At 38.8% G+C, this 26,187-nt stretch overlaps 1 long non-coding RNA gene and 1 pseudogene across 2 annotated transcripts in view; one reads left to right on the top strand and one right to left on the bottom strand.

Moving 5' to 3' along the window:
• Positions 1 to 1,210: 1,210 nt before the first annotated feature.
• Positions 1,211 to 26,187, bottom strand: part of LOC120286377 — a 34,705-nt pseudogene continuing 9,728 nt past the window's right edge. The window contains exons 6-14 of the transcript XR_005549781.1: positions 3,764 to 4,098; positions 3,566 to 3,661; positions 3,316 to 3,486; positions 3,099 to 3,214; positions 2,845 to 3,011; positions 2,513 to 2,737; positions 1,826 to 2,389; positions 1,605 to 1,741; positions 1,211 to 1,481 (exon numbers count right to left, since the gene is read on the bottom strand). The product of XR_005549781.1 is annotated as a sucrose synthase-like (transcript). The remainder of the gene's footprint in view (positions 1,482 to 1,604; positions 1,742 to 1,825; positions 2,390 to 2,512; positions 2,738 to 2,844; positions 3,012 to 3,098; positions 3,215 to 3,315; positions 3,487 to 3,565; positions 3,662 to 3,763; positions 4,099 to 26,187) is intronic.
• LOC120292129 lies at positions 25,400 to 26,160 on the top strand. The gene is made up of 3 exons (XR_005549782.1): positions 25,400 to 25,467; positions 25,769 to 25,836; positions 26,101 to 26,160. It is a non-coding gene; the product is annotated as an uncharacterized LOC120292129 (long non-coding RNA).

Below are 26,187 nucleotides of genomic sequence, written 5' to 3'. Positions count from 1 at the left end.
ATCAGACTGAATGGCATCTAGGGCAATCATCAGATATTGCAGTTGCATATGCATGGCTGTGGCATATGAAACACATGAAAGATTTGGAAATTTCATATGTCCAAATCAATCTAATAACTCACTGCTATGTAACAGCACAAGGTAGGTCCAACTTTTCTGAAGATGTCTGAAAAATGAAGGATTACATGGCTGGAGACGCCTTGGAAAAATTAAATAATGTCATGAAGTGGGCTCACAAATTAAATGAATGATGAGAAGGGGAATAGAGGACATGAAGCAGCAGCAGAGAAAGGTACACAGTACATCAGAATTACTGTGACATCTTTCTTTCCACAACCAACAATTTTCTTCTTCCTACTTCCCATGAGCTCTGCCCAAAGCTCCAACCACCGTTCATTCCCACTTCTATAGGTGCCAATTTGGCCCCCTCTCTGTCTACATCTATACATGAGAACGCTATTGGAATCAGGGAAACAATGGGTTAAAAAGAAACCCTGCTTGTCCCTGTCCATCAAGTGACTAGGTTTGGACTAGGACAGGCAGAGTAAGGTCAATGGTCTGAAACGTTAAAAATGCCTGTACCAACTATGATCTTGATTTTAAACTCCTCAGCTGGTTTCCAGGCAGAATTCAAACTGCATAAACCAAACCTGCATACCTGATCTGTCTCAACTGTGCGAGTTTTGAACTAGCGACTGTTGTGTGTCAAAAGACTTAAAGACCTGATCCATTCGCTTGAATTGTGTCTCTGAGCATTTTTTGGACATGAAGATTGCTGAGTTTCGCAAAAAGATGGTGAGGAGCTTTGGAGAGTAACCATGATCGTTCTGATGTGCCTTTTAATGCAGGTATCAGCATCAACATATGCTGTCCTGGGCCATGAGAAAGCAGGTAAAGCACAAGGCTGTCTTAATCTCACATTTTGATTGCTCAGTTGCCGATATTTGTGCCTGTCTTCTACCTCATTTCGTAAAGAAATAGAGATCAAATCACATGGAGGTAGGACAAGAACGTGCGCCATTTTTATCAAACAATCAAGCTGTCTCATATTTTGTTGCTTGATGGTTTGAAGTTAGTAAACTGATCGGTATCAGCTTGCATGTCGCTAGTGTTCATATCAAGTTGGTTTGTTAGGTATATGTGATTATCTTCAATTGACAGATCACCAGACAAGCTAGACATAGACCGGCACAGGTGAACAACAATGAAGTACGAAATACGGAGTGGGATTGACAAGTTGAAAAGAAAATGAACCATTTACTGAATTGATGGGTACAAACCCCAAAATGCAAACATTCGCGGAATGGAAACAAAGGAGAGAAAAGGACCAAAAAAAGGAAATAAAAAGATCGCTCTTGGCAATCCCAAATTCAAACAATTTCCAATGTTTATTCCTTGAAAACTTCAAAAGTCCAATGCTTCCGTCTTCTGGTAACAATCTGTCTCTTTGTTTACTCGACAGCCGGAGGAACAGACTGTGCCTGCAAGGAAGAGCAAGAACAAAGCATGAGTGGATTGCGAGAAACATACTACGTATGCCAAGGAACCAGGCACCAATTTGAATGAAGAATGTGGGATCGGATAAGGTTCAAGCAGGAACTTACCAGTGGGCGATACTTGAGGGCATAGAACATTTCAAGGTACCGGCGACTCTCGCCGATCAAGGTTAGTCACATGCTTCCAGAAGCCATACACGGCAGTCAGGTTCAACAGCCTCTCAGAATATATTTTCCATGTATACCTTATCAAAAAAAAAAAAAGTAAATTACATTAGAAAAATTGTATTTCAAAAAAGTGAACATCATTTTAATCTGAAAACGCTTACTTCTCTTCAATTCTCTGCATGGCGCCCTTCGAGATTTTGTCCCAGTGGCTCTGGTCGGTCTTGCACTTCTCGAAGAAGTCCACAAGAAGCTCAGCCACCTGTTCACCATGGTAAGGATCAATGTGGTAGCCTGATTTACCATGCATGATGATATCAGCTGTTGCGCCATTGCAAGTGGCAAAGGTCGGCAATCCACATGTCATGGCCTCAACCACGGTCATCCCGAAAGCATCATAGATAGCTGGTTGAACGAAGACTCCTTTCATGTCGCAGATGTAGCGGTAGAGCTCTCCGTTCCTCACCCGGTTCATCTGAAATGAAATCCACCTGCACTGGCCATTCAGCTTGTACTTTTCGATGAGGTCGTACATTTTCTTCATCTCAGACTGCTCTTCCAAGTCCTTCGAATCCTTCCTCCTGTCACCTCCAACCACGACCAAGTTGGCGAGTTCCCTCAACTTGGAGTTCTTGCCATACCACTCAACAAGCCCTGTCAAGTTCTTGACACGGTCCAGCCTTGCCATGGTGAAAATAATAGGCTTCTTCTTATCTTTCAACACACACCTGATCAACAACGTTAGAGGTGATGTTAATTAGCAAAAGACAAACTTCGACTCCCAAGAATGCCACAACAAATGCCAGGACAGGATTTAAGTTGGACACGAAGGAAGGGCCAAAAACACTCACAAGTGTTCCTTGTTCTCAACATCGCTGAAGAGGAGTTCCTCGATCTCAGGGTGGAAGGATTTCAACCGCCGCTCCTGTTCGGTGTAAGCAAAGTAGATGCTCATGTCAGCACCTGGTGAAACAATGTTGAACTTCGGGTCGAAGACGTCGATCCCGTGGACAACTCGGTAGAGTCCAGGAAGAGTGAAGTTCATGTGACTCTCATACTGCCCCACTGTATCCTTGCTGAAAGAAAGAATTGAAAAATAAGGAAATATTAGGAATCTTGAAATTTCACAAGATAGAATGTATTAAGACAATCGACTCAGAGATGAACAATCGAGTTGAATCACCTTCCAGCAATTTCTTGGAAGGTGCTGGTGATAATGAAGTCGGTGTGGTTCATGGCGATGAGATCAGCAGTGAACTGGCAAGAGAAGTGGTACTTTTCCTCAAATTTCTTCCAGTATATGTCTGACTCTGGGTACTTCGTCTTCTCGAGGGCATGGGCTATTGTACACTGTCGAATGAAGCAAAAGATTAAAGCCTTTAAGAAATTTGGCATCAGTTACTACAAGTAACAAGATCATGTACAAAAAGAACAAACCTGTGTAACACCTAATTTATGTGCTAACAAGGAAGCAACAATGTTTCCATCACTGTAGTTTCCGATGATCAGATCAGGTTGCCCTGCAACTCTCCAGCAAGTTCGCTCGCGACATCCTGATGAGAGTTATCAAACAGAAACCGTTTAGTCTCAACCAGAAACTAAATAAACTCAAACAGGCAAAATGACTTAAGTATATGACTGAGCCGGTCAATACCTCAGTGTATCTTTCCAAATAGGGCCACACCTCGAACCGGGAAATCCACTTGCGGACGACTCCTTCTCATTTCTGAAGGGGACGCGAAGAATGTGGAGTACTCGGTCCCAAAACTTTCTCAAGGCGCTGGCCACAGGTGGTTCCAACCGCATCTGGAAGAAGCCGAGTGATCTAGGAAACCAAACGACACGGTAAGCATCTAATTTGTATAAGCACCACAAAAAGTCCCAACATTAAACATGAAACCTACAATGAGAATCCGAGGAGTAATATCCAGTCCTTGTTGCTTAATGCGGTGAAGCATTTCTTCCTCTAGGGCACGAACTTGATCCAGGATGTAAACAACCTATAAATAGACAGAATTATTGCAAATGAACAAGTTGAATGGAAAATCACAAAATGCATATCCTCCTAATCAAGAGATGCTAACTCAAAATAAAACAAGTACCTGGCCACCGGTATCCGGATAACCAAGGACATCGTCCTGAGCAAAGTATCCATGGGAGACATGATCACGACGTTGAAGACCATGGGAACCCTATCCAAGAACTTCTCGAGAGTGCACGGATCGGGAGCCTCAAGGAGATCCAACAGGAGCTGGATCATCTCAAGGACGCGCTCAGCCGTGTCACCCCACCCCCGCTCGAGCCCGATCTCCTGGAACTTGTGCTCGAACTGGGAGTACGGGGTCTCGGGTTTGAGCGTGATCAGATACTCCTCCGCCTTCCTCAGGACATGTTGGAGGGAGAACACATTCTGGATTCTGGCATTCACCATCATGTTCTGCAGAATCACCCAATATTTTCATAAGCCAAAACAGATCGCAAATGTTTAACCAATGTAAACACATTCAGTGCTCTAAATTGGCATTTAGTCCTCAGTGTTCACCATTTCGTAACATAAGGCGAAAGAAATCTCACTTTTGTAACTCAAAACTCATTTTTAAGATGTCAAATGAACGAGAATCATCGGAAGTTATATGTACCTTCCGCTTGTAGCGGTGGGCTTGGAGGAACTCAAGCAGAGGGTGCGAACTTTCCTTGTCATGGAAGAGCTTAGCGGAGAGATGGCGACGGACAAACTCGCAGCCATTGCCAATTGAATTGGAAAGATTCGGGCTCGGAAAGGAGCAACTGAGTGGCTCAAAGTCAAGCTCATGCAAGAAGTTGCCACTCAAGCTGAAACACATGACCAATAACTCTCATTAACACCCCCAAAACGACCAAAAACAAGAACAGCGAAAGGAACATGACCCAGAGATCTGAGATCACCAAGGAAAATAAAGATTCTGACCTTCCATCAGCAAGCTCTTCTTTGAAGTGCAGATACTCAGCAACCTCCAATTGCTCAAGAACAAGCGCATGGACGTTCACACGGATGTGCTCCCACACGCCCGGCCTTGGACGAACAGCAAGAGCAACCCATGGAGGCGACACAATTGCTTCCTAAACCCCAAAGTTCACAGCAAAAGAAATTCCTTAGGAGTTTAAACCCAAAAAGGTCAAAGAAAAGCAAAAATCAACCCATTATCACTATAGAAGAGCAGATTTCAAGAGCGTGAAGAACTAAAAACATTGACATGAAGGAAGCTCATGATACCTGAATGGATTTGAGGAGTTCACCAAAAGCCCCATCATGAAGCTTTGCTCTGCTCTCCTCAGGGATCGCTGCAAACTCAGCAAAAATCTGGCGGCGCTGCAAGATGCCTTTGCCCTTGGCTTCAAGCCTTCAACGTGAAAAGGAAAAGGATCAAAACACTTTTGAAGCTCCTTTCACCAACTTTATGTTAAAACCACTCATCAAGATGCTCTCTTTGAAGATTTCTTGAATATATCCCCTTCCGTCCTTGCTTTTTACCTTGAAAGGAAGGCCACAATATCGTTGCGGTGAGCAGAGAGGTCTCGTCCAAACGCTCGCGAAGGCTGTGGCTTCGAGTCAACATGCGATCAGCCATGTCTAAATTCTTCTCAGAAAGAACTGCAACAACCACCAAAGTGAAACACACCGTGCATTAGAAGCAAAACCCAACTTCCACTAATAAAGGAGGGTTTTGAATAATCTCACGAAACAGAGCAACAAAAAGTCAAATCGTTGGAAAAATCGATCTTTTCTAGAGCGGCCGGATTTTTCAAACCTTACCAACTACGCATGTACGAAGGTATTAAAATTGCGAATGTTGTTGAACAAATGGGTCCGCTGACGCACGAATAGGTGATGATCTCGGTTGGAAACTACTGGGGCAAAAAAATGTTTCTTTCATTATTAATTGTTTAGGACGCTTAAAAGAAGATTAAAAGCCAGAAAGATCTAGAGATCTCCATTGACGATCACAAAGCCTGAAGCTTGTAGTGCTTCCCACTGCTTTGCAACTTCATGAAATCAGCAGATCTAGTGTCTTCCCCCCATTTTTTATGTTCAAAAGTGCACAAAGATCATCTCTTTTACGGAAGAGAGTGTTCTTCGGGGAGGCAGAGAAAGAGAGAGAGCAGACAACTGCCTGGAAAGTCTGAGAGGTTGCACAGAGTTTCACGTTTTGACTAAGCAAGAATTTTCTCCTACCGACACAAGACAAAACCCAATTCTCATGGGCGACATGTCCATCCTCGAACTCGAGAAAAAAAGCCAAAGGGAAGTGCAGTTCAAGACGAATTTCGCTTGTGTTCCGCGAAACAGAGACACTCAACAGACAAGTCAGAGAAGCATGAACACCCAAGAACGCGACGACCCTTGAAGGACTTGCTAACCGAGAAGGAGGAGAAGGAGGAGAAGGAGAAGAAGGACACGAAGAAGAAGAAGAGATCACCCACCACGAAACAAACACTGCATCACACGGAAAGAAAACCGAGCAAGAAAACGAAAGAAACGACGAAAGAAAGAAACGGAAAATACCCAGGAAACAGAAAAGTGGAGCGAACGGAACGGACGCTACGAAGGGATGCTTTGGTCGAGTCGATGCCGAGCAGAATTTATAGGAAAACAGCGCGAAAAGGAAAGAAATTAAAAATAGAAACTAACGAAGAAATTGGAGGGAGGAATAAAAAAAGTAGGAAATACGGAAATTAAAACAGGCAACAGGAAATCTTTCTCCTTTGTCTTAACCCCTGATCCTCTGCCCAAGAAAACAGTCCATTTCCAATGACATCCTCAAACAACAGTTCATGTCCTAATATAGATTTTGGATCAGAGAGAGAAAGAGAGAGATTGCCTTAGGAGAGAAGGCCGCTTCAATACTATATCATCTCGCCGGTGAATTCTAGGAAAAGATTAATTCTTTATGATCCAGATCCGCCCTCCTCAATTAATCAAATTATTTTTCATGTTGTAAGTGGACCGGAAGTTTAGGGGGTCGAAACTAAGCTCGAAGCATCTTTACCCTTTACGTCGTTTTCACATTACGATATTATAAAATCGCCGGTGCCAATCTTGGTAAATTTCCGGGTAATGATCCTAAAGATTAATGAGATTTTGTATGCTTTATACATTCCGTACTTTCGCACATAAAGGGAAATTTCCTCGTTCTTGACCATCGAGCAACCTAACAATCAGGAAAATAAAAATAAAACAAAAATAACAATAAAATAAATGACTTGCTTAATCTAAGCCCTTGATTGGCGTTTCCTGTAGGGACGGTGTGCGCTGCGGCACGCAGTAATGGCGGGCCCACCCTCTTCGCTGGGTGGTGGGGTTCAACGGTCGTGATCACCCCAGGCAAGACCCTTAGGTGTCGTCCATCAGAGTTGCATTGTAATTTGCGTTAAAGTAAATTAATCTTCATTAGAAGGAAATTTCTTTTCACTACCCATTTTCGATCTCCTAGTATCGTCCTTCGATCAAATAAAAATAAAGGAAAAAGCCATAAGGATCTTTCGAGAATATGCTCATCAATGCAACCACCCCTTTTGGCCGCAAGAGGAGATTTAATTATATTTTCAAGAAGTTTCGGCAGGCTTGGCATTGTGCTTAAGGAAGGCAGAGAGCGACATGTCGTTTAAGGTAGTATGTCCTAGGTGAAGAAGATTCACATAGACGCTAATTATAATCTTAAAGTAGGAACGCTGTCGCTAATGAAAAGTAAGAATTGCGTTTTCCCGAGATTCGAGCAGAAGAAGAGATCGAACCGCAATGCGTGCTTGGAGGGTCACGAACAATATATGCTTAGCAAAAAGAAGGGTACTCGGAGCGGCGGTATTTCAAGCACGCTCCCGGCCAAAGAAAAGTGATCGGGAAAAAGTTCCGACTGAACTCTAGACATTCGCATACCCATCCGTGGGCAGCGAGTTAGTTGAAATCTCTCCTCCGGCGAAGGAGATTAAGGGTTTGAAATCTTGCATCGTTAGCAATTAAAAGCGACAAATCAGTTTTTCTTGAGGTATAGTCACTGTTAGGCCTCCATCGCGGAGACCTGTGAGACCCCAAATCGGCGTAAGCCGACAAGGGCAGGTTCCGGCGGATCTTCGGTCACCAAAAAAAAAAAAAAGACTCTAGACATTCCCATGGAAAACATTCAATGGCCGATGAGCTCGGGAGCAAAGATTTTACCTTCAAATGGCGCGGCGAAGGCAGGAAATCCCGAAATGAAGAGGAGATCTTCAAGGAGCCCCAAAACGGGACGCCAAAAGAAAATTGGAGGGCTTAAACGCAACAATGGAAAGGGAAGGGAACGAACGAACGGAGGATGGTGAAAAATGAGGAATGGGGGAGGCCCTTTTATACACGAAAAAAAGCAAGAGGCTCGGCCTCCCCCTTCTGGCCTTCCAGATCGAGTGAGGAGGACAGGGATTAATGCCTTTGGGTTTAGGAGAAACAAAGGTTAGTGTATCGATTTCATAAAATGATTAAAGTAGATAAATTCCATCATTGCGGCCTCCACCTTCCTGTTGTTTCAGTGTACCGATCAGAAAACCGCCTTTCCACTTTCCTTAATTCAAATGATCTCATTAATTATTTTCACCCCTTCCTTTGTCAAGATCTGATCCGGTCAATTAAAGAGGGCTTTTACTGGGCATGCTTATTAGGAGGGAATGTTTTGATTTGAAAATACTGATTATAATTATATCGCGAAAAAAAAAAAAAAAAAGGCGTTAGAAACCAAGAAACTTCTTTTGAATAACTTTTAAATATATATAACAGGATGCTTTCTAATGAAATCCTTAAAAATGTCCGGTTTCTTTTGTTGTTTGTTTGTTTGTTTTTTTTACCATTAATGATTGTTCTTGAGGATCACTTGATGTTTCCATGGTATGCTCTCCTCTTTTTTTGACTCGAAGGAACCGTTTCTTCTTTTGCTTCTCTTTATTTTAATGGCCAGTAGCACTTTAGCGTCAGCTTGGCCATCCTCGAATATTCTTCACTTGTCTAGTCCATTATGTTCTTTAAAAAAAAACAAAAATAATCCTCTTTTTGAGATCTCACTTTTCTTTTTATTAGTCTAAAATATTACATTTGGTTTATGTTGTTCCGTCATGACGAAATGAATCGAGACAAAATAGAGATCTAAAATAATATTTATATATAGTTTTGGTAATTGCGATTGATGATTCGTTACTTTCGTAGTTGAATCGTCACGTTCGATTCAAAGTTTTAAGTAATCTCTATTGGAAGGCATGCTCGCAAGGAAATAGGCATACTTATAAATACTATGACCAAATCATGATGTAACATTGCTTTGCCTATATTGAAAAGGAAAATTGAGTTTGGCTGCACATAATCTCAACTCTGACAGCAATGCCCATGCGTGCCACATCATCCGAAGGAAAAAAATGGCTGAGATGTAAAAGTCTCATTTGAATATTTTTGGGATAATGACATATATGTTTCTTGAACTTTGACATAATATACAATGTGGTCCTTAAACTCTTAATTTGTTTAATGTTGTTTATTAATTTTTGATTTGTTTAATATGGTTCATAAATTTTTGTTATATGTTCAAATATATGAAGATATCCAAAATCGTCATTCCATTAATATCATTTCATTGATAATATTTAGCATTTTCATATAACTTAATAACTAAATTGAACATGTATAAATAATAATTTTAAAAATAATTAGGACGGTATTGCGCATTGAACGAATTAAATATTTAAAATTACATTATATATTAAACCAAAATTAATTATTTCGGCGTTATTTTCTCAATAGTTTTTTCCTTCGCGTGGGTCACCACGCCCTGTGGGCGAAAGAAACAAAGCTCCTCCGCCACCTAACGTGGCATCATTCGATTGGAGCAACTCGAAACCGAGACGCTGACTGTGGGTTGAGCTCTAACCAATGGGAATGATGTCTCTCTTACGTGCCTGCCGTGGGCCCCAGTGACGGGCCCCAAAAGTGTAAACGAAGGAAGCTCCCGGGGATCTGATTGGCCGCGACGTCCGCCTCTGACGTGGCACCACCGACGATTTTTTTAATATCTTGGTCAAGTCCTAATTTAACTATGGGGTCCAGATTAGAAGCTTATCCACTATGGATTAAATTAAATCAAATGGGAATTAAATTAAATTAAAATCATCGTGCGGAGGTGCACGAGATGCACGAGATCCGACGGCGCAGAGCAGCTGATTGCGAAATCCATTGGCCGTGCTGGACGGTGGTTTTTGCGGGTCGGAACCCGGTTTTTGAAACTCCGATGGGATTGCACGTGGTCTCGACGACCCGATTGTGGAATTTATACGGGATTAAATCAGCACCAATGGGGATCGATTTCTTGAAAAACAAGTTGGAGACAGGAGGATATTTTACCAACTCTATGCATAAAGTTAAGCATGTAGCGACGCGACCTGCATCTGCATGCGGAATTTTTTTAATTGGACCAAAGTTGAAGACATTTTTGCCTCCGTCATGTGGCACGCCGTTATGTCTTGACTTTGGATTTGCCGGAGATTTTTAGGACGGGCATGATACTCATTTTTATTTCTGGAACAATTTTAATAGGTTTAGAACAAATGAAAAGTAAAAGTTTTCCCACTTTTATATTTTTAAAATAAAAATGAGAAATAAAAATTATTCCCATCACTTATCCACACTAATAACCAATTGCTCACTCGCTCACTTGCCGTCGCTTGCCATTCGCCACTATCGATTGTTAGCCATCGTATGCTTGTTGCTACTACCAATCACTGACCACCGTTTGCCTAGCCGGTCGTCACTCATGAGAGAAAAATTTGGATCATTATCAAACGAATTTATATTTTTGGAACAAAAAAAAAATTGTATTATTATCAAATGTGCATTCCTACTCATTAATTAATTTGGGAAATAAAAATAGAAAAATCTATTTATTGAACATTAATTGATCTATAGAATAGAATAGTTATCATTCGTATCCTTATTATTTAGATGATATTTACTCAAAATATCGGTCTTTAACTTTCATCTAGACGTACCTTTTCTCACCTAATCTTGTGGGGCGGCCGCTTGTCAATACTTGCTGGCTCCAACTCTTTTGCCGCGTCACTCGCCGAATCTAACAACCCTTACCCTCTCTCTTTTTCTTTTCCCTTTTTTTTCGAATTTTACTTCATCATAAAGCCGCTTTACAAAAATATACCAAAAGCCAAGCATCCAGATATTTTTCACTTTTTTCAAAAGCACCTCGAGTCAGAGAGCTTTGCCCAGATGCAAAGTCATTCTCCCAAAGTCTCCTAAACACGCCATATATATAGATTTTTCTTTGGCCAGGTCGAGGCATATGATCTATTTTAGTAACCAAAGATTTTAGGTTATGCATCAATCGCACAACCATAAAATGAAAATGAAATGTACAAAATCAAAGTTCGATGCAAAATCAACCATGGATATTCTAATAAAGAAAAGGAGCAAAAGCGATGGATATTCTAAAGCAATGCCTTGTGCATATTCCAGGTGTGCATGAACAAAGCTATTCCGAACCATGACCAGAGAGAGTTAACCAGGAGATGCTCGAAAGCGACGGGGTTTCGGGCACGATTACATCGAAGCCATTGTCGCAACTGACGACACAATATCTAAGAGCATCCCTCGAGCAGATTACAAATAAAAAGGAGTGTGAATGCAGAAGCTACGAGCGCATGCTGCATATTCAGGTTTTGCCACGGGGATATTTGGTCGGATTTTCAGGTTGCCGTGATGTTTCCGCAAGTCCGTACAGTCTTTACTACTGTAGTCAGGATATATTCTGGATAAAGTCTCCATGCGCTAAAGGATGAGGTATTTTGTACAAACGGATAGGTTACCCCGGTTGCTTTTGTCTTTTACCTATAAAAGAATAATAGTACAAATAATTCTTAAACTTTAACTCAATATATAATATAATATGATTTTATATTTAATTTATTCAATATAGTTCCTAAATTTTAGTAAAATATATAATTTATCCTCGAATTTTTAATTTATTCAATATGATTTCTAGACATACGTTATCAAGTTAGTCTCGAACTATTTTAAAAATGTTTGACGTTAATCTTCCATTAATTTAAGTTTAAGGATAACATTTAATATTTATATATAGTATAGATTGAACATGTATTAAAAGTCCAGAGATAACATTGCGCATTTGGTTAAAGTTTAGTGATCATTGAATAAATTAAAAATTTATGATTGCATATTTTTATTTGTAAAATATCCATTGCGAATTGACAAAGCTCCAACATAAATGGAAAGTTTTATGAAGTTCTTGGTGATGGCAGAGAGCCAACTAATCAATTCCTGATGTGCACGCCCTAACTTGCTTTTTCCACGAGAAAGATCTACTTTGGTGGGTGCATTCATTTTAACGCAGCAAACTCCTTGAATGTTCGATTTGAGGGTTCCACACGAAAACAACAAGGTTAAGGCAAGACGCTTGGTTTCAATATGGACCGACCATTATCCTTTTGCTAACCGACCATGAACTTTTGCTAACCGACCATGAACTTAGGCTAGCTAGTGTTTCCTTCCGTAAAGATATATATGTATCTAGACATTAAGGTCTGTTGAGATATCATACATCTTTGATTATGAGATTAATATGTTTTTTCTATATATGCGCTCCCATCCATTTATCAGTTTAAGTTTTCAGATTGGACATTCTAATTTGATATTAGAGCTAAGTTATGATGCCTCCTTTACACGTATGTCTACCCCATTAGACGTATGTCTACCCCGTTAGTCAAATTCCACGTCCTTCCTAAAGGGTTAGTTCGGTTTTTTAGTTCAGACTTTATGATGAGGTCCGCGCAATGTCACTATCTAGGGCATTCTAGACAGGTGACTTTTTCGGCCTTATCCAATACACCGACTCTGTTAATCCTCATAAAGTCATAACCCCATCCAGAATTCCAGCTATCTAGGGGAAAGACAAGTGAGCTCACGTTTTCACTCGCGGAAGGAGCTCCTTCACGTATGCATATAAGAAAACGAGGGCCACTGAGGTTAGGACAATGATGCAATTGGTAGGCCCCTTCATTTTCATTGGCTTATGCAACCGAAGGGTTTGGTCCGCCTAACTCCTTTTAACCAAAAGTCAAGACGTGAAAATGGGTGAGGGAAAGAGACTTCTTTTTTCCCAAGATTGGAATTGCAGATCGTGTGTCTTGAGCTTTCCTTTTCCTTTTTCTTTTTTCTTTTTTTATATTGCCATGTGCATTGAAATGTGTTTAGGGTAGAACCTCATTCATCTGAAAATGGATAATTTCTGTCTTATTATTTGATATCGCATATGTACTCGACAATGGTATAAATCTTGTCCACAAGCAAGATGATCATCAAGACATGGAAGTGTCCTAGTTACCTAAGTTTGTGATTTTTAGAGGAAGGACGAAGATTAGAGCTTTACATGTATGTTTCTCTTGAGGTTACATGTAGGTGGTATTGGTGAGCTCTCCTTCTGGTGGAAAACTAGTCATTCTCGAGCTATTAAAAAGTCATGGTAGTTAGTTAAGGTGACCATTCTATTTTCATTAAATGCAATCCATCGTGGTGAGAGGATACAATGCATGTGTGTTTTCATGTGAAGTTTAATACTAGCTCCAAAGTTAGGTTAATCAGATCTACCTTTCTGTTTCATAATGTCACTTGAATAATCCTTTTCTTAATAACAAAGATATCATTCCTTGCCTGACATTATAAACTATGGCTAGAGATCACCCTCAAATATTGTTAATTTTTTAAAAGATCTCCGGACAAGAATTGTAGGGTCATTTGGTGGCCACCAAAATGAAGTGCTCTGAACCCCATAATTGCACCTATTATTTCATTCATTTTATGTTTGCATGTGTTCCTATATAAGTAGTGGGTCCTTTACATGTGGGAAATATACTTACAGGAGTTAGAGAATTGTGAAGAGAGAGAGAGAGATCCAAACATTTAATATTCTTTACATTGTCAAATTAAGAGTACACGTAATATTCTTTATATTAGAGGATGAATATCAAAAGTAAAACAAATTTTCAATTACAATCAATCATATTAATTAAGAGAAAAATACAAAATCTCCTAATTATGTCTCTAATATCCCCCTCAAACTCAAGATGATTTGAAAGATATCAATTTGAGTTTGAGAAAATATATAGAGAATGCCCAGGCGGATGTGTCTTAGTGAAGACATCAATAGTTTGTTTAGTAGATGAAGTAGAGACAAGTCGAAAAGTGTCACGAAAAACATGATATCGCGTGAATGATAGTCTGTTTCAATGTGTTTGGCACCTTCATGGAAAACATCATTTTATGTTATTTGAATAGCACTTTGGTTATCGCAATGGATGATTGTTTAGCTATAACGACGCACTCCATGTTTTATCACAACCATAGTAGTTATGATATCTACTAGAGTGAGCAATAGTATTTTGTGTCTTGCTACGCCATGAGATAAGTGAATATCAACAAGAGCTTAATATTTTGCTTCTTTATTAGAGCGAGCGACAATGGTCAATTTTTTGCTATGCCATGAGATAAGTGAATTGCCCAAAAAGAAATAGTAAATCGTAGTAGACTGATGATCTTGAGGGTCACCACCTAGTCATCATCACAATAAGTTGTAATTTCAAGGTAGAATGAGCATAAAAGTGAGGGCCGTGAAATAACATACCCCTAACATAGTGAAGAAAAATGAGTTGTATGGGGTGCAATCATGTATTGACTTAATAATTTGAATAGCATAGGTGATGTCAAGTCGAGCCAGTTGTCAATAGAGTATAGGATTCAAAAGAGGAGTTCCATCTTTGGCATCAAATTTGACATTGATCTCAATAGGAGTTGGAGCAACCTTGTTATAGTGAGCCCGACTCTACAAATATGATCAATGATATATTTTGCTTATGAAAAATAATAACCAAAGGAATCTCAATTACCCTTTAAGTTTGAAAAATACCTAACTCGCTCAAGATCTTTCATTTCAAACTATTAACTAAAATATTCCTAGAGTTTTGAAATTCATTATGATCATCACTAGTAATAACTATGTTGCTCACATATAAGAGCATCATAATATACACACTGAAATCGATAAGAGATTTCGTGGTTGAGCTAAATTTGGGATACAATGATTGAGCTAAAGTAGGAATTCCATCCACGAGGAGCCTATAACATGCCATATAATGTATGTTGTAATCAACACGCTTTGTTAGATGGGTTAATACCTAAAAAACCCCAAACCAAAGATACTTGTGACAAATTTACCAAAAATTATTTTTTTTACCACCAAAAACCCCAAATTGATATACCTTTAGTAAATTTATTGTGACAAATTTACCATCTGTTAATTTTCATTAAATTTTACCGTCAAATTATTAAGTTAAATGACATATGACAATTGACTAGTATACCAATTTGGGATTTTACGCTCTATTTATCACTATTTACAATTTTTGTGATTTTTTTGCGGTATTAATCCAATTTAGCGGAGGGTATATTTGTTACAAATTTACCAATTTTGGATTTTTTGCGATCGAATAAATTATTTTTGGGTATATTTGTCATAAATGTACTAGTTTAAGTTTTTGATGGTTAGTCGGGATAAATTTGCCACATATGTATCAGTTTAGGATTTTTCATTGTCAAAAAAATAATTTGGGGTAAATTTATCACAGATGTACCAGTTTGAGGTTTTTCAGGGTATTAACCCTTGTTAGATTGATGAGTGCATCCAACCGAAGGAACAATATAAACTTCCTCAATGAGATTGCAATTCCAAAAAGCATTTTTAACATCCACGTAGAACATAAACCGGTGCTTAATTGTGACAACAACAAAAAACTATGAACAAAAGTCTTTTGGTAAGGCACATAACAAGAGCAAAAGTCTCTTCATAGTTAACTTTGTATTCTTGAGTAAAACCTTTGCCACCAACCGAGCTTTGTCATGGTCCATAGTACCATCTTCCTTTATTTTAATCTTACATACCCATTTACAACTTACAATGGACTTACGAGGATACAAATCAACCAAATTCAATGTATGAGATTTGTTAAAGATTTGCAACTTATCTGTCATTGTTTGCTACTAGAGAGGATTAATACTAGCTTTTCTATATATGTGAGGTCTAGAAAAATAAGCAATGATAGAGTAACAATGGCAATTGCAAAGTCGAATAGAAAGTTGACTTACTCTTGTGAAATGATGGGCAAAGGACGATGGATTGTCGATTAGTGGAGAATCCACAGATAAAACACACACGTTAGAAGTTACCGGGGTGGTATGCTAGAAGGATTTGCATCAATATTAGAAGACGGCATTTCCAAAGAGGAAGATTCACAAGTGGACAAAGTTGTGGCATCTTCTGAGAGTAAATCCACTTAAGTGTTAGTGAAGAAGGGTACCTGAGTTGATAATATGAAGGAATTGAGAGATGAAAATATTTTGTGTTCCCAAAATGTAACATGATAAGACACACTAAAATGGCTAGAAATTGATCCTAACGTCTAGACCCTTTGTGCACAACACCATATCCAAGGAAGCACCATGAACAAACACTAGATTCTAACTTTGGCATTCATGTGGAAGAAGATGCACAAAACAAACACTATCAAAAACTCGAAAAGATTGTAATTGAGGCCACTACCATACAAGCACTAATAAGGAGAAATGTTATTTATGATAGCCAACCTAATACGATTGATAGTGTATGTAGTAGGAAGACAAGCTTCCCCAAACTGTTTGGGAAACAAGAAGCGGAGACTCGAAGAGTACGTGTACACCCCTAAGGCACATATTAATCATCGTAATAAAGATTTGCATTTTTAATGCACCGATTATGTATGATGAGAGAAAATAGTCATTTGGAAACCAAAACTCTCTATATTTAAATGTTTAACAAGTGGCTTAAGACACGCATTAACAAAAATTAAGTGAATGGTTATTATATTGATAAATAATTTTCAAATACTTCAAACTTTAATTATGAATTTAATTTTTTTATCTGCCGTTTTGTTCCATAATGTCACTTGAATAATCCTTTCTTAAAAGCAAAGATATCATTCCCTACTTTGATATTGCAAATTATGACTAGAGATCATCACTCTCAAACATCGTTCATCTTCAAAAAGATCTTCATCCAAGGATTGGTGGGACACTGGTCGCCCCCAATGCAAATGCTTCATGAACACCATAATGGCACCTTATTATTATTATTATTTGCCATACTCTAATTCTCAATTCACTTTCAAATTTTTGCTATGTTTTTTTAGTATTATTATTATTTGCCATACTCTAATTCTCAATTCACTTTCAAATTTTTTTGCTATGTTTTTTTTAGGATATAGAAGTCAAACTCTACACTTGAAACTAAACGTCCTCACTCCCAACCCTCTTGAAAATGTGGAGAATCAAACTCTCTATCTCTCCCCTTCCTATTGGAGAAGGATGGCTACTAGCGCAACTCCCAATATTTGCACTTGTTATTTCATTCATCTAAATTTTGCATGTACTACTAGCCCACCGTTGCATGTGGCAAATGTACTTATAAGGCATGAGAAATCCTCTACTGACGATTTTATTAGCAATTGATATTGATGGTTTGTCAACTTCTAGCTTGCAAAACCGGGGGAAAACCCTAGTGAAAGGTGAGGAGTTGAACTTTGTAGAGAAACTAAATGATTTGTTACCCAAATAAAGTCAACAAAATATTTGGCTCGTCTAAGAAAAGTTATGTATTACCTTGATTTTTTTCACCGATTCAGGAAAGTTTGTCTTCGTACCTTGTTAGCTATGAGCTATTTGTCATGTCGTTCTTCCACAATTTAAGTTCTTACAAGAAGCACCATATGCTTTAAACTATAACACGCTACTTCATCCAATTTTAAAAAAAGTAAGATTTATCATGAATTATTACTTAATATTGACTTGATGTAAAAATTAAGCATAAAGAAATTGGATTTCCATCTAAGCAAATGCAAAATTACATAGATATCGACAATGTACCATATTATTCGTGACAACATATGTAGTAAGATAAGGCACGTATGATCTTCAATTGTTGTCGGTCCATAGTCTAATTTTGAAGCGGACACGATTTTACATATCATTGAAGTGAGTTAACATAACTATGAAGATTAGTGTCCTATCCCCATCACTATTAAGGAATTGGAATGATACGAGCTGAATTCGATCCATCTCACAAGAGAATCCTAATTTCAAAATTTTATTCATACATAAATATATCGAGCTTGAAATGTGGTTGAGGATGTTCTTAATTTCTTTTTACTTTTCTAGAAGAATTTCGGCTGGCCATGACCGGCTTTGTGCGTGCTGTTGACGCAAGTCTTCTTTCAGTCATCATTAGCTTTATCATTTCCAAATAAAATTCTGGTTGAGTGGATGATACAGTGCTGTTGACTTCTCATTTCGAAATAAACTATAAGGAAAATTTAGTGGGTCTCACTTTATTTTTTTTTATTTTTTTACGAAAAAGATAAAAATAGAAACTATCTAAGCATTTTTCCCAGATTGGTGGCTTTTCGGATTGGTTAGTTACTACATAACTTTTCTTCTACTCAAAGGGTCACCTAGAAAGTTAGCTATTTATGAACTTTTCTTTTACTCTAGAGGTTGGGTGGTTCGCTTTGTATTGGTGGATTGGATCATGACATTATGAATTTCTGATAATGTACTGGAAATTGTTTATTGTGCATGAGCTTATTGGTGAGATCTCTTGCCGGGCCTTCTCCTAACAATTAGAGGACTGTGAAATCGATGGGCAACCCTACGTGTACTTGTCCTTGTGAGATTTAATGCACATGTAGAAACTTGGGTGCTTCTCATTAATGAGATCGATTTGTTGTTATCTTTTATGGGTATTTCATACCATAACTTTGATGAAACATAAAATGTTTTTGATGAGCTCGGCCTCATTTGATCAACAACATCTTGTTAGAACTAAATAGGTAACTCTACGATTATTGTTGAGCGATAACCGTAATTCTGAAGATATGATGATCATCTCACAACATATATCAAGCATTTTTAATATGATATGATCATTCCAATTTTATCACTAATTAGAATTCGCTACTTCCATTTTGTACTCAAGAGAAATATAGAGGAACGGTGATAGGTAAGATGAACCAACTAATCAACCCTCCCTCTGTTCATTCTTACCAAACTATCTCACAGGTAATTATGGTTGGACTTTAGATGTGATGTGGACAATGTGTCAGCTAAACTAAGCCGGTTATGCAAATTTGGGCAAAATGACTGGAATATGCCTACCCTTTTCAGATCATTAACAGGGCTGAGTCTTTGCTCATATAGCAACTACGTCAAGTGCTTGAGATTCTTCAATTGGCAAAGCATTTTGAGATAGGATTAACAAGCTGAGTGGTTCAGTGGGGGCCAGCCCCGAGGCTCGAGTGCTTGCCATTTCATCCCTCTTCTGCACCAGAAGACATCCTCCCAGATTCCCCTCTCGAGTCTCTTGACTTTTTATCCCTTTTTACTGGTCCATGCAGGCGTTTCTGTCGGAAATTTTGGCTGCTTGCGCTTTTTTACTTTTGCCTCTCCTCGCCTCTCCCGTTCGACTCACTGAGCCGCTCGTTTTCTAGCGATTCCACCACCGTCCACATTGGTTGGTTGGGGATGCGAATCCGAGGTCGGATTTGACGGATTTGACCCGACTGGTTTCTCTAATGTCTCCTTTTCTTCATTAGCATTGTCAACTCTCGACACCCATCTAATTTTCGACCAAAAAGAAAAAAAAAAAAACGCCGTCTAATTTGGTGTATGCAAATCAATGGGAAAAAAAAAGTGAAGCCAACCCTCCTCCTTAATTTTTCTTTATATGTATGCCTGAAATTATTCGAAGGGTTAGGCCATTTTGCAGATAATAGAAATGGGAAAAATTTGAAAAATATGCATGCACTCAAGGCTTATCTATATTTATGTTTCAAAAGAAAGGTTTTCTCTTGGTCTCTATTCGAATTTTGAAGAAATAAAAATAGGTTCCTTACCTTTTCCTCATTGACAACTCTTTTAAAGGTTGGGAGTGGGAGAAATGCATTTACTTTTAATTTAAAGCAAAACTCCATGCTATATATAAAAATACTTAGTAAGAATATTGAGATGTGACTAGCTAGATAGGTAATACAACTTTTTTTTCATGGACACCTCAAACCAAATAAGTGGCGGCTTCATAAATAGTAATGCCCTCAAGTAAATGATAAGTTGCTTATTCAGTGAATCTTCACTTTTTTTTTTTTTTTTTTTTGCTCCATAAAGTTGTTTGGACAAAGTGTCGCATGCTGCATGCCAACTCAAATCATGTGCATATTCTGGTGAAAAATGTTAGGCATACTAAAGATTAGCCTAGAAAACTTATATCATATGCCGACTTATGTCATATATATACTGCTAGTATTTTGATAAATTGTATGTTACTTCATGAGTTTTAATAATCAATATTTAGATACCAACTTTTTATTTTTTTGCGGTAAAAGAAACTCAAGAGGTCATAGAGAGTTGATTGCATGTCACAAAACCTCACAATCGACAATCTTGAACGCAACCCAAATTTTAATCTACAAAGTTCTAAATGGGATATGTAACTCCATCCTTTCCAAATATAAGAAGCCATGTAAAAGGTCTATCAGGTTTTTCTTTTTCTTATTTTTTGGCGAATAATCATAACTAGCTCGAGGATTGCCGATTGAGTTTCTTTATATCTTACTTGTGAAAGTACACTTATGTTTCATGTATAATCAAGTCATTAAACTTTACACTTTTTTTGTTCAAGCTTCGATTCTTCTATTAAATTATGGGCGGAAATATGATGTGGCAATTTGCCATCAAATGCTAAACATGATTTTCAGAAATGAAAAGAAATCAACAATAAGAAAATATTATAAAGCTAAACTAATATAAACAATTAGAACATAAGGAAATTGGGGGAGAGAGAAAGAGAGAATCACAAAAGCAAGGCAATGAACCAGTGGGGTCATGCAACCTCGGCAAGGTGGCATCAGGGATCAACAACCTCAAGCCATATCTCAATTGTCTCAGTTAACTTTGGGGGAGGGGGGCCCGGGTTAAAAGGACCTAGCCACATCGGATCAGGTAGTGACCACAATACCACCATTTTTTTCTCTCTATGTGCCTTCCTCTCGCTCTATGTGTGCACATGTACTTGATTATGGAGGTGACGAAGGCCATAGCAGTTGCTTTACGTCATCGGGCACTGACTACCCTTGCCACGCCATCGATGCACCATCGCCGCCCGCCCCCAGCCGAGAGTAGCCTCCCATCCTATGCCATAATCTTGGTTTAGGGTTGTCTGATTTTTTCCCCCTCTTTTTTAATAACCGGCACTGAGTGAAATATATTCCACATCACGTTGATTAATCTAATCATACGCCAACATGATGCCAACCCACGTTAGCATTCCATTAATCAATTCAATATAAGAATTTAACTTGAACAAAGAAAAAGTGGCCCAAGATGGAGTTGGGCCACCTTCCTATCGGGCTTAATGCACATTGACTCGACAAAGCAGGCCCATCTTCGATAGATAAAAGAGATTACCACACACCAAATTCGTCAATTAGTGCGTAAACATGGAATATAACCAAGTAATAAGTAGTTAATTTCATCTAGAGGTGCTTTCCACGTACTTATAGAAAAGATTGTTTTGAGGACTTTTCTTAGCACGGTGTCTCGAGCGTAAGGCATGATCTCATGCTTGATCTAATCGAGTTGTCCTCTCTGGTCAATTCGAAATTTTGACCGGAGACAAATTGAAGAACCGTGTAAGGCATGCTTCTTGGCATGATAATAAATCTTAAAGGTCCGTTCATCTTACGTACTAGGAACATTGGTTCTTAAATCATAAAATCTCGTGTGGAGCTTATTGTATTTAAAGGTCGACGTGTACAAGGTTAATCTATGAAGTTCATGTTAGGATTTAGGATCATGATTTTTGGCAACTAAAACTAGGAACCACTCACTAAGGATTGATTCCAAAAAGAAATGGGGAATCGCTAGGGTGTGCATGGTTCTAACGGGCGGTTGGACCTAAAACCAAGAAACCTTTGTAAGGATCGGGCCTTCCAAAATCAAACCGGAATCTACCCGTTGGTTGCATAGATCCACTTGGGAACCGGACTTGTCCGGTCCCAGGTGGATTCATAGAACCGATCTCACGAATAATAATATAATTTTCTAAATCCTACCGTGAGTACTATTCATATCGAGTAATATACTAGAAACCAAAAGCTACGACAACTAGAAATCAAAACATAACGTTGAAAGTGAAAGAAGTAAAACTAATTATAAGTCAAAAGCCACAAGTTCTTTGCCGAGGGTGACGGTGATTTTTCGGAGGGCCGAATAGAGAAAGGGATAGACGGGGACGTGTTGTTGTCGAGGGTTTCCCTACGAACCCTAGCCCGAGGGTTCTTGGAGTTTCTTGAAAGCCCGATCTTAATGCGAAACAACTTTGGTTTTCGATCGAAATTACTAGTTCTTCGCTTGACCTACTCTTCTTCTCCTCCTTCTATTTTCAACTTCAAGATCAAGACCTCTTCATCTGGTTTGACTAGCATGATATTAGATTACCCACTTTAATTAATTTTCTTAATTATTTGATCTAGGTTAATTATTATTATTTGTTTGTTAATTAGTAATTTCATTTTTAATACTAATAATTAATATATTATTATAATATAATCGTTCTGTCGGGGGTGGACGGGTAGACGAGCCGCCCATGTAATCGAGAACTGGACCAAGTATCCCTCGATTCCCATAAATTAGAACCGGTTAGATCGATTCTCAAGAACCACCGGTTCCAGGACAGTTTGGATCCGATTCCGTAGTTCAAGCAAGTCTCAGCTTCTTTGGCACGTTCTAGAATGCCCATTGGTTCCATCATTGAATCCATGGATCCATCCGAGAACCAAATCGTCGGCCCGGTTCAATTTCTAGGTGGGTCCATAAAACCGGTCCACTCAAGATTCATGCATTTAGAGCAATATTTTCCAATAAGTAAAAAGTAAAGCAAAATAAAATAAAATTCTCGTTCCTTATCAGAAGCTTAGTAAAAGATTGAACTCATATTAAAAGTTAAGAGTTGATGCCGTGAGTTAATGGGCATTGAGCTTGAGAGTCGAAAGCTGTGAGTAAGAGATAGAGAGATGACTCATATGAGGTGTGAGTGAAACAAGATGAGTACTCACTTAATAGGTATTGAGCTAAAATTAGGGAGTTTATAGTTTTCATTTTTCTTAAATTTTTCTTAAAAATTAAAATACATTTGTATATAACCGGTCCGGTCCGATAAGTGGGTGGACGGTTCCACATCTAGAATTAGGAACCAAACCGATCCCCACTAACAGAACAAGACCATTTCCTTGGAAATTGTCGGTTCCAATTTGATCGGTTGGTTCTAGGCAATCTAGGTGGTTTATGGTTCTTTTGCATACCCTTAGTACTTAATTCATAAGTGAGGGCACAAGCGAATTTGGGGGCCCCGAAATCAAACTGTGGGGGTCCGACCCGTGACCCGAAATCAGACGGCTCCAATTCAAATTAAGCGCAACAAATTCTCTCTCTCTTTATTTATTTTCTATGGGTTTTTTGAAAAAGGGGGTATTTCCTTCAGGTGCGCGTGAGCCGCGAACGCCGCGCCTCGAACTCAAAAAACAGAACCGAAATAAATATATAAAAAGGAAAAATAGCCCGTTATTCCGTAACTCATCTTCTCTCGCAAGTTCATCCGCTGAACTGGACTCCTGCAGAACCTCTCTTCTTCGCCGATCGCCGATCTCGTTTCTCCGCGATTTGAAGTCCCGATTCGGCTGCCGGAGCAATCGCCGGTGAGTCCTCGTCCGGTCCTCTTCCGCATTTCGCGTCGGTGAATCCGTCGGTGGTCGCGCCGTCGCGTTTTTCAATTTCCGTTGCGTTTCAGGTGGTTTTTGTTGTCGCGTGTTGAGATGATGATTATGGAATGGAGACGTGACGATCGTTTCTCATCTTTTCGATTGGTTGATATGAACCGAGTACGCAGCTGCTTTGTCGTTGTTCGTCTTCGATTCCTGTGCGTTCGGATCATTCGCTTTCGAATCTGCTGAAAATCTGAGGAATGCAAGAAAGATTTTGTCTTTGCGTGGAATCACCAGTGAAAATCGCTACTGAGACTTGTGACTAGGTCTCTGGTTTTCGGTACTCCATGTGCGGCTAGCTAGTTCTTCTGCTTGGTGTTCGAATGTGAAATGGGAGGAATAGACGGTTCTGGTGATTGATTTAGACCGTGTGGTGATCGACATTCCGCCAAATTCAGCATTGGTTGTGTGATGAAGAGCCTAGTATGGAATGGCAGTTGCTGTAAAATCACTGTCATTCGTTATCTGGTAAAAAGAAACAAATTGCGAGAGAGAACCTTGAATAATACAGCCTTTTCAGAGTCTAACTTCATTTTACACTCATGACTGCCCTTCAGAATGTGGAATTTGCTGCAAAAGTGAGACTTATCGTAACTACTAGTGATTCCTGTTCCTATGACGCAAGTGCCTTTGACATTATAGACTTTTGTGATACTTATGTTGTCCATTGGCCTAAACGATTTTCATTTTTTCAGCGTGTGGTGCAGTGAGCGAACATGATTGATAGGGCACCAGCTACACCATCCTCTAAGGTGCGAAGAACCCTTCATCTACACCAGGGGCCTCACATCGAGAGGAGAAGATATTTGTCACCGCTCGTCTAAAGGCCTTTAAGTCGGAGAGAACAAGCATTGTACGACCTGATTGCATGGGAATGCACTGATGACAACACTATCATTTACAAGGAATCCCAATCAAGAACGTGGTGCAGCATCCTACGTATTTGGTACTGTGAAGTGTATCTATATTTGTGGATTATATCCCTTACAAAATTCAGTTACTAAGACCTTTCTCATTAAGGAATTTCCATAATTGCAAAAGAGTTATATTTCCAGGTTGTAATGTGACTAAATATGCTAATGTGATGTGAGACAACCTGGGAATTCCTTGATTCTGATTCTGATGCTGGTTTACTATGTAGATAGGGTATTTGGTCCTGCAAGTTCGACTTACATGGTGTATGAAGAAGGAGCCAAAGATGTTGCCCTCTCAGCCCTCAAAGGAATTAATTGTATGGAACTAGTTTGTAGTTAATACCTTGACATGAAAATCTCATGCAGATTGTTTTGTTTCTAGAATTAAACATTTCCCAATTATTGCAGCAACTATTTTTGCTTATGGGCAAACTAGTAGTGGGAAAACATACACCATGAGAGGAATCACTGAGAATGCTATCAAGGACATCTATGAACACATTAAGGAGGTACTTCTCATTAAAACAACAGAAATTTATTGAGTGTTTTTCCTTGAGAAGAAATATAGTCCTGCCATAGCAGGAAGCCAACTTACTCTACAATCAAACTTTCAGAACCCAGAGAGAGACTTTGTTCTGAAGGTTTCAGCATTGGAGATATACAATGAAAGTGTTAATGACCTTCTGAATCATGATTCTGGTCCTCTTCGACTCCTTGATGATCCTGAGGTACTCAAATGTTTCTATTTTTTTCTGCAAGGAACCTTTCTAAAACAATATGATGCATTAGTACCTATGTTTAACTCAGAAATTACTTCTTTTCCTTCTCTTTGTTTTGCAATACAGAAAGGGACCAGGAAAAATTAGTTGAAGTAGTTGTAAAGGACAGTCAACACTTGCAGCACTTAATTGGTCTTTGTGAAGGTAATCGAAGCTTCTTGATTACTGGGGTTTAGGTCTGTGTCAAATCATCTCTTCATCAGGCAGCTTTTTTAAAGTCAAGGCCACTTTAAGTTCATGGAGGAGAGAGAACCGTCTGACATTTATACCCCCATTATTTTGATAAATATTTATCGAACAAATTATTCATTTATTCATACTTTTCTATCTTTATATATCTATTATTTTGAGCCTACGAAATGCATTGCATGATACTCTGCATTGTATTAAGTTGATGATTCTCTTTTTAAATTGGCACAATGTATTAATGTATTAATATCCTCAGCCCAAAGGCAAATTGGAGAAACTGCTCTAAATGATAAAAGCTCAAGATCTCATCAGATAATTAGGCTGGTATGACTTCATATACTTGTGATTTCATCTTAATTTATCTGCTTGTTCAAGATCATATATTCCATCATAATTTTATTTGCTGTCAATTTCAACTTCTTGAATATTATTCTTTCTCTCACTAGAATAAATATCACTGGTTCGACTGTTACAGACACTGGCAAATTCATTCTGCTTTTTAGCTGCTGCTGTAGAAACTTTAGGCTGGACTGAAATTTCCAGTTAGTATTAACTGTCTTCTTGTTGTGGATTTTTATTTGGATTCAGACAATTGAGAGCGCTCTCAGAGAAAACTCGGAGTGTGTGAAGTCATTCATTGCCAGTTTGGTACGGCTTATCCATCTTCAGTTATAG

Source organism: Eucalyptus grandis, chromosome 3 (genome assembly GCF_016545825.1).
Source record: "Eucalyptus grandis isolate ANBG69807.140 chromosome 3, ASM1654582v1, whole genome shotgun sequence".
NCBI lineage: Eukaryota > Viridiplantae > Streptophyta > Magnoliopsida > Myrtales > Myrtaceae > Eucalyptus > Eucalyptus grandis.
The sequence above is the reverse complement of the archived record's forward strand: the minus strand, read 5'-3'. Positions and strand labels throughout refer to the sequence as shown.